This window comes from Trichosurus vulpecula, chromosome 5, assembly GCF_011100635.1.
Source record: "Trichosurus vulpecula isolate mTriVul1 chromosome 5, mTriVul1.pri, whole genome shotgun sequence".
In the NCBI taxonomy this organism is placed as follows: Eukaryota; Metazoa; Chordata; class Mammalia; order Diprotodontia; family Phalangeridae; genus Trichosurus; species Trichosurus vulpecula.
Window position 1 is genome coordinate 49,271,626 of NC_050577.1, and position 14,745 is coordinate 49,286,370.

The 14,745-nt window shown below is 43.7% G+C and overlaps 1 pseudogene; it reads right to left on the reverse strand.

Moving 5' to 3' along the window:
- Positions 1-4,875: 4,875 nt before the first annotated feature.
- On the reverse strand, positions 4,876-14,032 carry LOC118850790 (annotated as a pseudogene).
- Positions 14,033-14,745: the final 713 nt, after the last annotated feature.

The window sequence follows — 14,745 nt, forward strand, 5'->3', positions numbered from 1 at the left end:
TCTTTATTCTGTGCCTGGCTATGCTTTTGACCCTGGATACCTTCATCCCTCTCCTTCCTCCCACCCCCTTTCAGCTCTTTTTTTCTGTGTTTCTTCCTCCTATTAGAATGCAAGCCTCTTGAGGGTAAAGACTTTTTTTATTTCTGTTTTTATTTCCAGGACTTTGTATAGTGCCTGGAACATAGTAAGCATTAAATGCCTTATGGGCATGTGTGCATATATATATAATATAAATATATACACATACATACATACATGCATATATGCATATATACACATCACATATATCTATACACAATGTTATATATATATATATATGCTTTTATATATGCTATATATGTGTATTTATGTATGTGTGTATATGTGTGTATATATATATATAGTTTTATATATGAAACCAACCTTCAGGTCATAGATTCTCATTCTTGCTCAATCTGATTATTAATACTTGATTACTATGTATATGAAGAAGTCTTTGAAAGTGATTCAGAAATTTTTTCTTTTGTTTTCTGGCTTCAGATAGGCAGCTTTCAGGTGTTGATCTTTGGGTCTTCTGGGAAAGGTCATTCCTCAGAAAAACAATGAGCCAGAAGGTTTGTTTTCCATGTCCTCCTCTCCTCCCTCCCTAGTACTCAGGGCCTCATGCTGGCACCTCACTCTGGTTTACTCTTTCTGAGCAGTACAGAGATGTTGGGATTTCAGTATTGTGAGCAGTCAGTGCCTCCACCAGAGCAGATTGTAATCTACCCACGTCTTCTTGTCTTTTGGCACTGTTCTATGTTCTTCCATAAATCCATCCTGGAGGCTCTACCTGACCTACTGGAGGCCTTCAACTAGGTCTTTTTTTGTGTTGCAGATTGATGATAAGTGAGAGAGTGGTGATGATGGAGGAGGCAATCTGCTGACGAGTATTGTATCTTGAGCCCTCGTCTAGAGCCCGAGCTAGTAGCTGTCCTCTGGGAACCCAGTTTCATCGAGTGCAGATTGAATGGGGCAGCTTAGAGAGAGTGCTACACACAAATGAACTGATGCAAAATGAAGAACCAGAAAACAGAGAACACAATGACTATGACAATGTAGATGGAAACAACAATAGTAAAACTGAAACTGAATGCTGTTTAATTATAATGATTAAGCTTGGCCCCAGAGAAGAGAGGAGGAAATGCACCTCCTTCCCTTCTTAACAGAAGAGGGGGACTATGGGTATGGAATGGTTGATATATTTGGTTATTTATTGATATTGTCCTTCTCTTTGTTACAAAGGCTGGCTCTTTGGGTTGGGGAGGACTTGCTGGGATCTTGGGATTTGGGAAAATGGTGAAATGAAGGTGATGAACAAAAAGATTTTTCAAAAATTCTTTTGAAGACTCCCATGCTGGGGAGGATCACAGGGGTAATAATTCTTTACCGACAATTAATCCCTGTCATTTAGTGCAGTGCCTGGCACTTAGTAGGCACTTAATAAGTGTTTAATCACTGATTGAACTAATCCAGCCCTGAATAGAATCCAAGACGTCATTCTCAGTTCTGTGTCTAAACACCCTTTCTCCATTCTACCCCCATTTTCTTTTAAAGGCAGCTGGATCTTTAATCTAGGTGTTAATCACGTTTTTAAGGTCTAGGTAGCATTGTCTTTCTATTCAATTTCATTTTCTCCACAACAAAGGAAGAGATGGCTGTTCAGAACTCTTTTCTCCAGCAGATTTGAATGCAGCATATCGAGGCAGACCAGACACCATCCAGTGGCTGGCATCACTATTTCACCACTCCCAGAGCCTGAGAAGCCTTTTGTTGGAGAAAAGAGCTGGAGACTGCATCAGCCAGCACAATGAATGTTGGGGGAAGGCTTCACGAGATCACTGCACTGAGGCTTGCTTCCTTTGATTACTCCAAGTTATTACTATTTTTACTTAAACCCACCAACATGTTAAAAACAAACTAACATATAATCCTTCCGAAATACTATGCCTCAGAAGCAAATTAATTCCTAGAATCAGGAAAAACCTACCAAGATACAATAGTCCAACCCCAAACCCTCACGTGATGAAAGATTGCAGGATTTACCAGTTTTTCTCTGCCAACTACGAGTTGCTTACCCATTGTTTCTCGAGCTGATTTTGCTACATTGCAAGGTGCACCGCCAGTGGGTTCTGATCACACACGTTCTCCAGTGTTAACCTTTAGGTTGTTTAATGTGCACACAAAATGGCATTTTTTTTGGATAGTTGATTGCTAACAAAATAATAATAAAATGTACCAAATCGACACCCATACCACCTGAGCTAGCCTCTACATCCCTAGGAGCGTGTGTGTGTGTGTGTGTGTGTGTGTGTGTGTGTGTGTGTGGTGGTGGGGGTAGAACAATCATGGGTGGAGCAGTCGTTCTGTCTCTGTCTCTGTGTCTCTGTCTCCGTGTCTCTGTCTCTGTTTCTCTCCACACCCCTCTCTCCGGTATAGAACAATTGTGGGCTCAGCAGCCCCTACTATCTGTAGGCACAGCCGTTGAATGAATCAAGAACCACGGAATCAATGATCCCGAAGCAAATGGATGTAAAGCGCTTTGAGAAGCTTAAAGGCGCTCTGTGAATGCCGGGTATGGTTATTTTTCTCTTTATTGTTATTACTGCTGCTGCTGCGGATGAGCTCGAGCACCAGCACAATGAAGAGGAGGATGGCTGTCCTCCTGGCGCACGCTGCATGCCCACAGGTAGACACAGAGGCAGGCGGCGGCTGGCTGCCACATCCTCCTGTGGTCTCCTGCTGCCATCTGCTGGCACCTGCTGAACTTGACCTTGGTGCATCCCCCGGCCCAGGAAAGCTGCCAGAGCTGCTAGGGATTCCAGCTGCATCTGCAGAGGGCTCTTGTTCATTTTGGTTCCTTCCAAACTTCCTTTCTTACTTCCTCCTTTGGACTCTCACCTCCGCAGGAGTTTGCGGCTCTGTGCAGGGGGCTCCCCCCAGGCTTTGGACAGTTCCGAGGGGCAAATGAATTGCTTGTCATTTCAGCAGCCTAGACATCGTGGCTGTGACCTTGGCCATGATGCAACTTCCTATGGTACCCAGCCTCCTCGAGCCTGGATTGATACCCTGACCCAGGGCAGGAGAAAGAGACCCTAAGCTGTTCTCCCCAGCCTCCCGCTAGGTCTGGGGTGGTGGTGGGAAAGAGTTTGAACCTCTTTCAGGCCCCCCAGTGCCCCTCCTCTGCTTCCTTTGCCCAGGGACGGGCTTCTGGGATTAGAACTTTTATCCCACTCCTTGCTTCCGTTTCCTGTTTCCCCAGTCAACAAACAGGCCTTGGGAATAAAAATACAAACAATCAAAACAAATCCCTCCTAGTAAGGAGCTTATATTCCCAAAGGAGAGCCATTTCCCAGTGGCTTGGTACTTAAAAACATAAGATGGTCAATTTAGAGCTGGAAGGGTCACTTGAAGTTACCTAGTCCAGTTACTCTCATACAGGTGAGTAAACTGAGGCCTAGAAAGGGACATGCCCAAGATCAGTCAGTCAATGAATATTTATTAAGTATCTACTATGTGCCAGACTTAGCAAAGGCTGGGGATATTAAGAAAGGCAAAAGCCTGTCCCTATCCTGAAGGAGCTTACAATCTTAAGGGGAAAGAAAACATTCAAAAGGAAGCTGAAGAGGGGAGGAAGGCAGTGTGTGTGTGTGTGTGTGTGTGTGTGTGTGTGTGTGTGTGTGCCATCCAATCAAAGACGACCCCAGGGGCAGAGGATCCTGACAAGGCATGAGTTCCAGGGCTGTTGTGATCTTGCAGGACGAGGGGGTTCCTGGGGACATGATGGAGAAATCCAGGGTGAGAAATGAAGATGTCGTATGGCCAGTATGTACCAGAGTCAGGATTCAAACCTCTGACTCCAAATCCACAAGGCCTCTCATAGCATGTTGTTATGGTTAGTCTTTGGACATAGTGACCTGCCCTCCTGTGAAGGAGGGTGCTGGTGCATTCCTGGTAGGGGTCATTCATTAGAAATATATTTTTATGCCTTTTTATTTTGGGTGGCTAGGTGATTCAGTGTCTCCAGCACTGGGCCTGGAGTCAGGGAGACATGAGTTCACATCCCCCTTGTCCCCATACATTTACTAGCTGTGTGACCTTGGGTAAGTCACTTTACCTTTGTTCTGTTTCTTCAGCTGTGAGATGGGGATAATAACATAACTACCTCTCAAGGTTGTTGTGAGGTTCAAATGAAATAACATATGTAAAACACTTAGCCCGGTGCCTAGGATGTAGTAGGAGCTATGTAAATGTGGATTTGCTTCCTGTTGTGTCTAGATGAGGCTTTTCTTATATGGGGTGATCTGACTTCCATAATACCATTTGGGAGTTAGGAAGAGAGGTGATGATAGTTTCTCAGAATGCATTCCGCCTGGAAAGTAGGACTTGTGGTGGTGGTGGTGGTGGTGTTGCTGAGTTGTTTCAGTTCCATTGGACTCTTCGTGAGCCTATTTGGATACTAGTGCAGTTTGCCATTTCCTTCTCCAGCTCATTTTTACAGATGAGGAAACTGAGGCAAACAGGGTGAAGTGACTTGCCCAGGGTCACATGGCTAGCACATGTCAGAGGCCAGATTTGAATTCAAGAAGATCAGTCTTTTTGACTCCAGGTGTGGTACTCTATCCACTTGCTGCCACCAAGAAGGATTTTTTTTTCAAGTAAAAAAAGATTTTATTGTGGGGTGGTAGGAAAAGAGAAAGACACCAAAGTGAAAAGCAGCAGGGTCTGCAAGCTTCAGTGGGGTATTCAAAAAAAAAAGTTCATATTTATTTCAAGTAAGAAAAGATGTGGGGTGGTTGGAAAAGAGAAAGACACCAAAGATGGATGGGCCAGATGAGCCTGTTTGCTGGACGCCGTCTAGTACTCCTCACTTTCGTCTTCGCCCTCTATAGAGTCTGTGCCTACCTCATAATCCTTCTCTAGGGCAGCCAAATCTTCCCGAGCCTCCGAGAACTCTCCTTCCTCCATGACTTCACCCACATACCAGTGCACAAATGCCTGCTTGGCATACATAAGGTCAAACTTGTGATCTAGACGGGCCCATGCTTCGGCAATAGCTGTTGTGTTACTCAGCATGCATAGTGCCTGCTGTACTTTCGCCAGGTCTCCACCAGGTACCACAGTTGGGGGCTGGTAATTGATACCAACCTTGAAGCCAGTGGGACACCAGTCTACGAATTGAATGGTTCTCTTAGTCTTGATTGTGGCGATGGCGGCATGTACGTCCTTGGGTACCACATCACCTCGGTATAGCACGCAACAGGCCATGTACTTGCCATGACGTGGGTCACACTTTACCATCTGGTTGGAGGGCTCAAAGCAGGCATTGGAGATCTCTGCTACAGAGAGCTGTTCGTGATAGGCCTTTTCAGCAGAGACAATGGGTGAGTAGGTGACGAGGGGGAAGTGGATTCGAGGATAGGGCACCAGGTTGGTCTGAACTCCGTAAGGTCTACATTGAGAGCGCCATCAAAGCACAGGGAGGCAGTGATGGAGGACATAATCTGGCCAATGAGCTGGTTGAGGTTGGTGTATGTAGGGCGCTTAATGTCCAGGTTCCGGCAGCAGATGTCGTAGATTGCTTCATTGTCCACCATGAAGGCACAGTCTGAGTGCTCCAGTGTGGTGTGAGTGGTAAGGATGGAGTTATAGGGCTCCACTACAGCTGTGGATACCTGTGGGGCTGGGTAGATGGCAAACTCCCGCTTGGACTTCTTGCCATAGTCAACAGAGAGCCTCTCCATCAGCAGAGAGGTGAAACCTGAACCTGTGCCGCCTCCAAAGCTGTGAAATATCAGGAATCCCTGTAGCCCTGTGCATTGGTCTGACAGTTTTCGGACGCGCTCCAATACGAGATCAATTATTTCCTTCCCAACAGTGTAATGGCCCCGGGCATAGTTATTAGCAGCATCCTCTTTGCCAGAGATCAGCTGCTCAGGATGTAATAGCTGTCTATACATGCCAGTCCGAACCTCATCTATTACCGAAGGCTCCAAGTCTACAAAGACTGCTCTGGGGACATGCTTGCCAGCTCCAGTCTCACTGAAGAAGGTATTGAAGGAGTCATCACCAACCCCCAAGGTCCTATCACTGGACATGGTACCATTGGGCTGGATACCATGCTCTAAGCAATATAATTCCCAGCAGGCATTGCCCATCTGCACTCCAGCCTGGCCGACATGGATGGAGATACACTCACGCATGGTGACTCCGACGTGTGAAGACAGGAGGGTGCTGTTGACTGCAGACGAGTTACGGGTCTCTGCCAACACGGGAAATTCCCACCAAGAAGGATTTATGTCTCCACTATTTTCTATTGGAGTACAATTGTTACTTGCAGATGTTAAGATTAGACAGAATTTCATTAGGGTAGTGATTACTTGAAGGAAAAAAAACCCTAAAATTTTTTTTTACATTGGGTTTTTAGTTTTCATATTCTTTGGATATAGGATATTCCATGTCTTAAACTTTTATTAAGTAACATCCAAAACTGTTATTTAAATTACAAAATCAGGGCAGCTAAGTGGTGCAGTGAGTAGAGAACTGGCCCTGGAGTCAAGAGGACCTGAGTTGATATCTGCCTTCAGACACGTGACACACTGTGTGACCTTGGGCAAGTCACCTAGCCCCAATTGCCCTGCCCTCCCCCCCTCCAAAAATAAATAACAAAATCAAGGATGGTTGTGTTTTAGAATGCTAGCCTATATAACCTGGCTCCAAATGACCTTTTCAGCTTTTTGGGAAGCTCCTCTTCCTCAAAAACTCTGTGAATTAGCCGAACTGGTTTTCTTTACTCACCAAACTATTTCTCATCTCTCTGTCCTTGCCCTGGCTGATTCTCATGCCTGGAGTGCACTTCTTTCCTACCTCTACCTCAAGGGAGTCCCTGCTTGCTTTAAAATGTGACTCAGGCACCTTCTTCTGCCAGACAACTTCCCTGAGACCCCTGGTACTCTCCCTCCCAAACTACCCTGTATTTAACTATTTTGTGTGTGTAAATGTGTATATACTTTATATTTACACTGTTCATACTTTTATATGTATGCGGCCTATCCCGTTCCTGCCATTTGAAAGTAAGTTCATTTCAAGTAGAGACCCTTTCATTCTTTAGCCTTTATCCCCAGCACCCAGCTCTAGTGCTTGGAACAAAGTAGATGCTTAACAATACTTTACCAACTGATCCATTTACCTATTGGTCAGCCAAGGAGCATTTATCCAGTGCCCACTATGCATCTGGTACGATTCAGTTAAATCTTTTTGATATGTGTGCAGGGAAATAGATTTGAAAACCTGGTATGCCTGGGGTTGACCTAGAAAAGTTAGCTTATACTGCCACCTGGTGGATCAGCTTGAAATAAGGAACTGGAAGACAATGTTTAGGATTATAATTTCAGAGCTGGAAGCTTTTGAGCTGAGAGGTCATCAGATCCAACCTCCTCACTTTACAGAGAGGGAAACTGAGTCCCAGAGAGCTTAAGTCACCCCACGTTCCAGCTAGTAAGTAGCTGAGCCAAGAGCTGAAGCCAGGTTCTCTGAGTCCAAATCCAGCATACCTTCCGCTGTGCTTTCCAGGTACCTGTGAGGTGTTATTATACTCAGGTTTTATACCCGTTTTACAGGGGAGAGAATTAAGTAACAGAATGAAATGTTTTCTACATGCCAGGTAATGTACCAGGTTTTGGGATACTAAGAAAAAGATGAAAAACATTCACAGGAGTCCAAAACTCATTTTATAGCTGAGGAAAATGGGGCCTAGGAGATGTTAAGTTGCCCCAGTCAGACCTGAGTAAGGTGCCAGCATGGGCCACTGAATACCCGGGAGAGAGGAAAACAAACCATCTAGGTGGGGCAGTGTCTAGAACGCTGGGCTTGCTATCAGGAAGACTCAATTTCATGAGTTCAAATCCAGCCTCAAACACTTACTGGCTGTGTGACCCTGGGCAAGTCACTTAACCCTGTTTACCTCAGTTTCCTCATTTGTAAAATGAGCTGGAGAAGGAAATAGCAAACCAGTATCTTTGCCAAGAATACCCCAATTGAGGACATGAAGAGTCCAATGTGACTGAAAATGATTGAACACATGCAATGCCTCTTAAGTTTGCCAAGGGAGGTCCTTTCCCAGAATGCTTCCATGGCAGGATTTAAACCCAGGTCCTCTGGCTCCGTGATGCTTTCTATTATATTAAGCTACCTCCTTTCTTGTCCTTCTCTTAATATGTATCTTATATTTTTCAAAGCATTTTCCCTTTCATTATGTCCAAGCCTCTTGAGAAAGGCATCTATAATCAGTGCCTCCATTTCCCTCTCACTTGATCCCAAACCCTCTGTAATCTGACTTTTCCAACTGACAAGGCTCTCTCCAAAGTTTCCAATGATTTCTTAACGGCTAAATCTATTGGCCTCTCTTCAATTCTCATCTGCTTGTCCTCTCCTGGTTACTCTCTCCTCTCTAGGTTTCCGTGACACTGTTTACTCCTGACTTCTTCTCAGACTCTTTTACTGGTTCTAACCTTGAGTATCTCTCAAGGTGCTATCTTGGGACATTTTCTCTTTTCTCTCTATACTGTGTCACTTGCTGATCTCAGCAGCTCCCATGAATTCAATTATCTTCTCTATGTAGACGATTATCAGATGGGGAAATTTAGCCCTAGTCTCTGATGAGCTTCAGTCTCATATCTCCAGCTCCCTCTTGGATATCTCAAACTAGATGTCTTATAGCTATCTCCCCTACCCTAAAGCCTCCCTCTTTCTGAATTCCCCATACTCTGTCCATGGTACTGCCATTCTTCCAATTGCCTAGGGTTGCGACCTTGGTGTCATCCTGGACTCCTTACTTGGGATCCACTCATCCTCCATATCTCCTCCGTTGACAGATCTTGTATCTACTTTCCCAAGGTCTTGTATGTATGACCCCCTTTCTCTATACACATAGGTGCAACTACAGTCAGTCCCTTATCACCTCTTGTATCTAGACTACTGCAACAGTCTTCTAGTAGGTCTTTCTGCCTCATGCCCCTTCCCCACTCCAGTTCATCCTCCATTTAGGTGTCAAGGAGATTTCTGTAAAGTATAAGGGCTGACCAAGTTCCTTTGTTCGGTAAACTCCAGTGATTCCCTATCACCCCCCAGGATCAAATATAAAGTCATTTGGCATTTAAAGCTTTTCACAGTCTGGTCTCTCTTGTCCTTTCCAGTCTTATTCCCCCATACACATTGACCTATTTGTAGTTCCTCAAACACAACACTCCATCTCCCACCTCCATGCTTGGAAGGCTCCACCTCCTCATCTCTGCCTCTTAACCATCCTGGTCTTCTTCAGCGCTCACCTCAAATCGCACCTGCAGGAGTCTTTTCTACCTTTCCTCCTCCCTTCCCCCTTCCCTAACTTCAGATTACCTTCATCTACACGATGGATGTCTTCTATGTATCTATGTATTTCCATATTGTCTCCTCTATTATGTTGAAGACCCGAATGAAGGTTAGGAGTGTTGGTTTTTATTTTTTGTTTTTTTTGTCTTCCCTTGCATCCCTAGTGCTTAGTGAAGGCTTGTGAGGCACATAATAAGGGCTTAATGCCGGTTGACTGACATTACTTAATTAGATCCTCAGACTAGCTCTGTGAGATTAGCAGGGCAGATTCCCCTCCCCCCATTACCTTCTTTTTTAAAAAATTAGATCTATGATTTTGTTGGTATAGGAAACTTCCTCTCACCATCCAGATCTGCATCAGCCCTGTAATTTGTGGTTTTATAGAATTTCCTGGGGGAACAGGGTCACACAGCCAATATGTCAGAGACATATTTTGAACCCAGGTCTTCCAAACTCTGAGGGCAGCCCTCTGTCCACTTAGAACCTTTGCTTCCTAGGTCACTGTTCTTCCCACAATGTAATCTGAACTGGTTGCAAAAATAGAAAATTTGATTTGTTTTCTATATAGACCAGGGATTTTGTATATAGACCTATAGGTCTATACCCTTTAGAGTATGTGTGCTATGCTAAGTTCTGCTAACATGTCTATGACTTATTTTTGTATTTCGCATGAGCTTAAAAAGAAGGCAACATTGACTTTTCTTGGTTACATTGTAGAGTGCAATAACAGGGAAAATGTTTTTGAATTATTTTACTGAGAATGTCTTAAGAAAGTTCTTGTTTCCCTCCCTCTTCCCTTCCATTCTTATGGTACATGCAACATTTAAACAGCTTGATAAATACAACATGATTTCAGAAAGAAGAGAACACTTAACAAATTAGGGAAATCAGGAAAGACTTCCTGTAGGAGGTGATACCTGAACTGAAGGAGGCTAAGGGTTCTAAGAGGGGAGGGAAGAGAAGGGGCATTCCAGGTATGTCAGAGACCCTGTCCAAAGGCATCGACTCTGTCACATAGTAGAGATCCACAGTTCGCAACACCCATGACTACGATTTCTCAGCTTAATCAAATGCCATAAGATATCCACAAAAGATATTCAAATGTGACTTTTCTCACAGATGGCAATTACTCAGCAATTGGCAAATGGATGAAAGTCAGGTCCTAGGGGCCAAATGCTGGGATGTACTGAAGCCTCGTGTGCTCCAGGCATTACTGCAGAGGGACCGAGGTGTGACTGGTAAAGGTTCTCATAGGTAACATTTTCAAAAAGAGTTCCCTATAAGCCCCACTGCTAATTAGAACTAAGCAAAGACTCCTTTAAATACCAAAAGGGAAAATTGGCAGCAGGCCACTTGATCTGTGAATTCTGTTAGCCTCAAGCAGAGAGAAAACACACTGATAACTCTTGGATGCATTTCTATTTATTTTTCTCATAGTTTAATGTCTGTTTAAAAGAAGGCACAAGCTGTTGGCCTTGTATGGTTAGTCATTCTTCTATTCCCCCTTGAATAAATCCGCTGCCAGTTAGCTGTGTTGGGCAGTTCTGGAATGGGCTGTACTTGGGTGCTCTGTGTTCAGTCTGGGCTGAAATAATCTCAGGAAGCTCATCTCATTTGAATATTGAAATAGATCCAATTACCAGGCTAGGCCCAGTCCTCTAGCCTAATTTTCATTATCCACTCTCAAGGTAAGGAGGACATTTGTCTCAAGTGGAAGTAAGCAAAATATCTACAAAGGGGAGTACAGGGTCCAGCTTGGTGCTGAAGCTGAGTCCAGTGGTTTGGATGTTAAACCTAGCTTGGCCACTTCTGCCACGTGCCCTCAGGCAAGAGAACTAACCTGTCTGAGTTTCATTTTTACATCTCTAAAATTAGGGGCTTGGGCTAAGGTCCTTTCTAGCACTACATCCATGATCCCATGGGACACTGGAGAAGGAGGTCCCAAGTGGAGCCGCCCTGTTAAATGGTCTATAGGTTTCCTTCAAACTTAGAGAGTCCAAATCCAGCGATAGTCACTGACTAGCTGTATGACCTTGGGCAAGTCACTTAACCTCTGTCTGCCTTGGCATCCTCATCTGTAAAATGGGGATAATAATTGTACCCACCTCCTAGGGTTATTGTGAGCATCAAATGAGATAATAATTGTAAGGCACATTGCACAGGGCCTGGCCCATAGTAGGCAGTTAATAAATACTTATTTCCCCTCCCCCCGGCCCTCTAAACTGATCCAGAGTTCTTGCTTCATACATGAGAAAACTGAGTCCATGATCCCATGATCCAATCCATGGCCAGGAACTTTTGGAGAGCCAGCTTTGTCAGTGAGTAAACCCATGTTGCCATGTAAATCAGAAGTCTGAGCAAACCACCTTAGGCTGAGCCAATGCAAAAATTGAAAATCTGGGGAAATTGAGAGAATCTCAAAGGGGTGAATACTCCCCAAATTCTTAGGAGTTTCATTTGTGGGTTGACATCAAAGTGGTCTATTTTTAAACTTTTGAGTTTGAGACTTAGTAATACCGGCTCTGTGGCATCCTACCATTGGGTGAAGATGCCATCTTTCTGGTGCTCCCTCTTCCATGTCTTAAGTCTTGATTGAGCAGCTCCATAAAAATGAAACAGCTTTCCCCCTGCCTGCTATACAATAAACACACCCTTAGCTATTGTAACCTGATTTTCCCAAAACACAACTTTAGGTAAAATGCTGTTTCAGGAGGAAATTAGTTTGAAAGCAACCATGTTATGAAATTCATAATATAATTTTAAACTATAAAATATAATATAATTTATGATATAAATAGAAGTTCTCGAATAACTAAAATTTGGGTTTAACCAAGAAGCCAAGAATCCAGCTATATCCTGGAAGGAGAAGTTCCTCTCTTGGAATCCTCCAACTTTTAGTTTAAATTCAAGCTAGAGATGATAACTCTTGGGTGAGTCTGGATATTGTTTCTCTAAACAAGGGACTGAAAGAGTGAATGAAATAAAATCTATGGCCCACGGCTTGGGGAGGTACATTCCTTTCCCCAGGGAAATAGCAACTGAGAAGTAATGAGAGCTAGAGCTTGGGATTCAGGGGCCAAATCCCCCGGATATCCCACTCTCCTTTGCAAGGGACAGGAAGAACAGGGCAATCAATGGGGCAGTAATTTAGACTAAAAGGTTGTAAAAAAATTCAAGAATTTCCAGTTCGTGCGTGCGTGCGTGCGTGTGTGTGTGTGTGTTCCAAAAGCAGCTAGGTGAAACAATTAACTTGATAGTCTTTCTGGTGAATGGGGCCCTGGCCTGTTTGTAGAAAATGCTTTTTGCATCAGTGACATTTAACTTTGCTCTTTGTGAAAAGCAGACTCAGACTGGGCACTAGGGCTGGAGTCAAGCAGGTCTTCTAGATTCGTTACTGTCCCAAAATTCTGCCTTCAGGGTGGGGCCTGGTCATAATGCATTAATGATGTTATTGCAAAGTGATGTTGGCCAGAACAACTTTTTTTAGAGAAGTATGCCTGCACATTTTAAAATTATACTCCCAAGTATGCTGTATTTATACATATTTATTTTGATTTTGCGTCTTGAGGCAGTGTGCTGTAATAGTTAAAGGAGCATTGGGCTGGCAGTCAGGAGACCTGGATTCTAGCCTCATTCTGCCACCAGCTGGCTGTGTGCTCGTGAACAAATCATGTCCCCTCTCTAGACCCCAATTTCTCATCAGTAAAAAAGGTCCTAAGTAAAGGATTTTGTTTCAACTTGTGCAAGATCTTCCTTTCTCTGAGTTCTGGGATTGTCTGTCTCTTTGGTATTTCAAGTATCTGTACAATAGAGGATGTGTGGCATAGTATATAGCATGCTGGGTTTGGAGAAGGGAATTCAAATCCTGCCCCTGACACTTACTAGCCATGTCTCCTGAGCAAGTCACTTAACACTGTTGAGCCTCAGTTTCTCTATTTGTAAAATGAAAGAACATCAGAGGTTACTAAGAAGTTGTGTATCTCTAGCAAGTATCAGATGCTTGTCAAGGGGCTAGGGGGCATATCATGACATTATCCTATTGAAATGTTACTAAAATAGTAGAGGCAGCTAGGTCACATAGTAGATAGAGTGTTGGGTCTGGAGTTCAAATCCAGCCTCAGACACTTAGTGAGTGACCTTGGGCAAGTCACTTAACCTCTGTTTGCCTTAGTTTCCCCAACTGTAAAATGGAGATAATAATAGCATCCACCTCCCTATCTGGTTGTGAGGATCAAATGAAATAATATTTGTAAAGTGCTTGGCGCAATGCCTACCACATAATGGGTGCATATAAAGGCTAGCTATTATTATTATAGCAAGTAAAAAATTATGGATTGGAGAGAGAATGGTGTAGAGACCTTCTAATGAGTGGGAAGGGGAGGGAGCATTGTAGAACATTTGAGAAATCTGAAAGACACTGAAGAAATAATTTCTTTTGATCAAAACCACATAAATGAGGTTTAGATAAAAAAAACTGTTTTCATATTTAGTTAGAAAAAGTCAGCCACAGAGATCTAGTGAAAGATGTGCTTATTGATCTCCATAATAACCAGACCCTTCCCTGATTTTTAGTTTCCTTTTGTGTCTTGGTTCCTCCATTAGACTGTAAGCTCCTTGAGGGCAGGGACTGTCTTTTGCCTCTTTTTGGTATCCCTGATGCTTAGTGCCAAGTGCTTATTATGTGCCAGGCACTATGCTAAGCACTGATGATATAAATACCGAGAAAAAAATGAGTCCTTGCCCTCAAGGAGGTTACAATCTAATGAAGGAAAACAGTGCTCAAAAGGAAATCAAAAAGCAAGGGATAGAGGAAAGGAAGGGAAGGTACCCAGCGTGGGAGCATGCTGGATAAGTCCAAAGGAATGCAGTCAGATGGTGAATGAATTTAATAAGGGGAATGGGAAAGTTTCCTGAAAGTCAAGGGGTATGAGAACCAAATATGGTTGGGAATGTTTGGAATAAATGGTTCCCTTCCAGATTTCAATCTGTGATCCTATATTTGGTTGTTAAATACTAGTGAATGACAATAAGCATTTGCTTATTAGAGCCCATGAGCAGGATGATGAATTAGGGGTAAAGCTATTCATTAGACCATATGATCTGTTCATTAGAGCATTACGCCTCTTAATTGGCCAAGTTTTGGCAGACATCTATTATGCTGGAGCCTCATGACCAGGCAAAGGCTTGTGTCTGGCACCCATAACAACTGAGCATGTTTTCAAGGAGCCAGCCTTAAAATTTGATATTTTACAGTACAGGGCAGGGGTCTGTGACTACTGGCATGCCTTCTTTGGACACAAGTGACATCGGAAGTAGATTGTCCCAAGACCTTCCCTCTCTTTCCTTGATGCTGCAGCT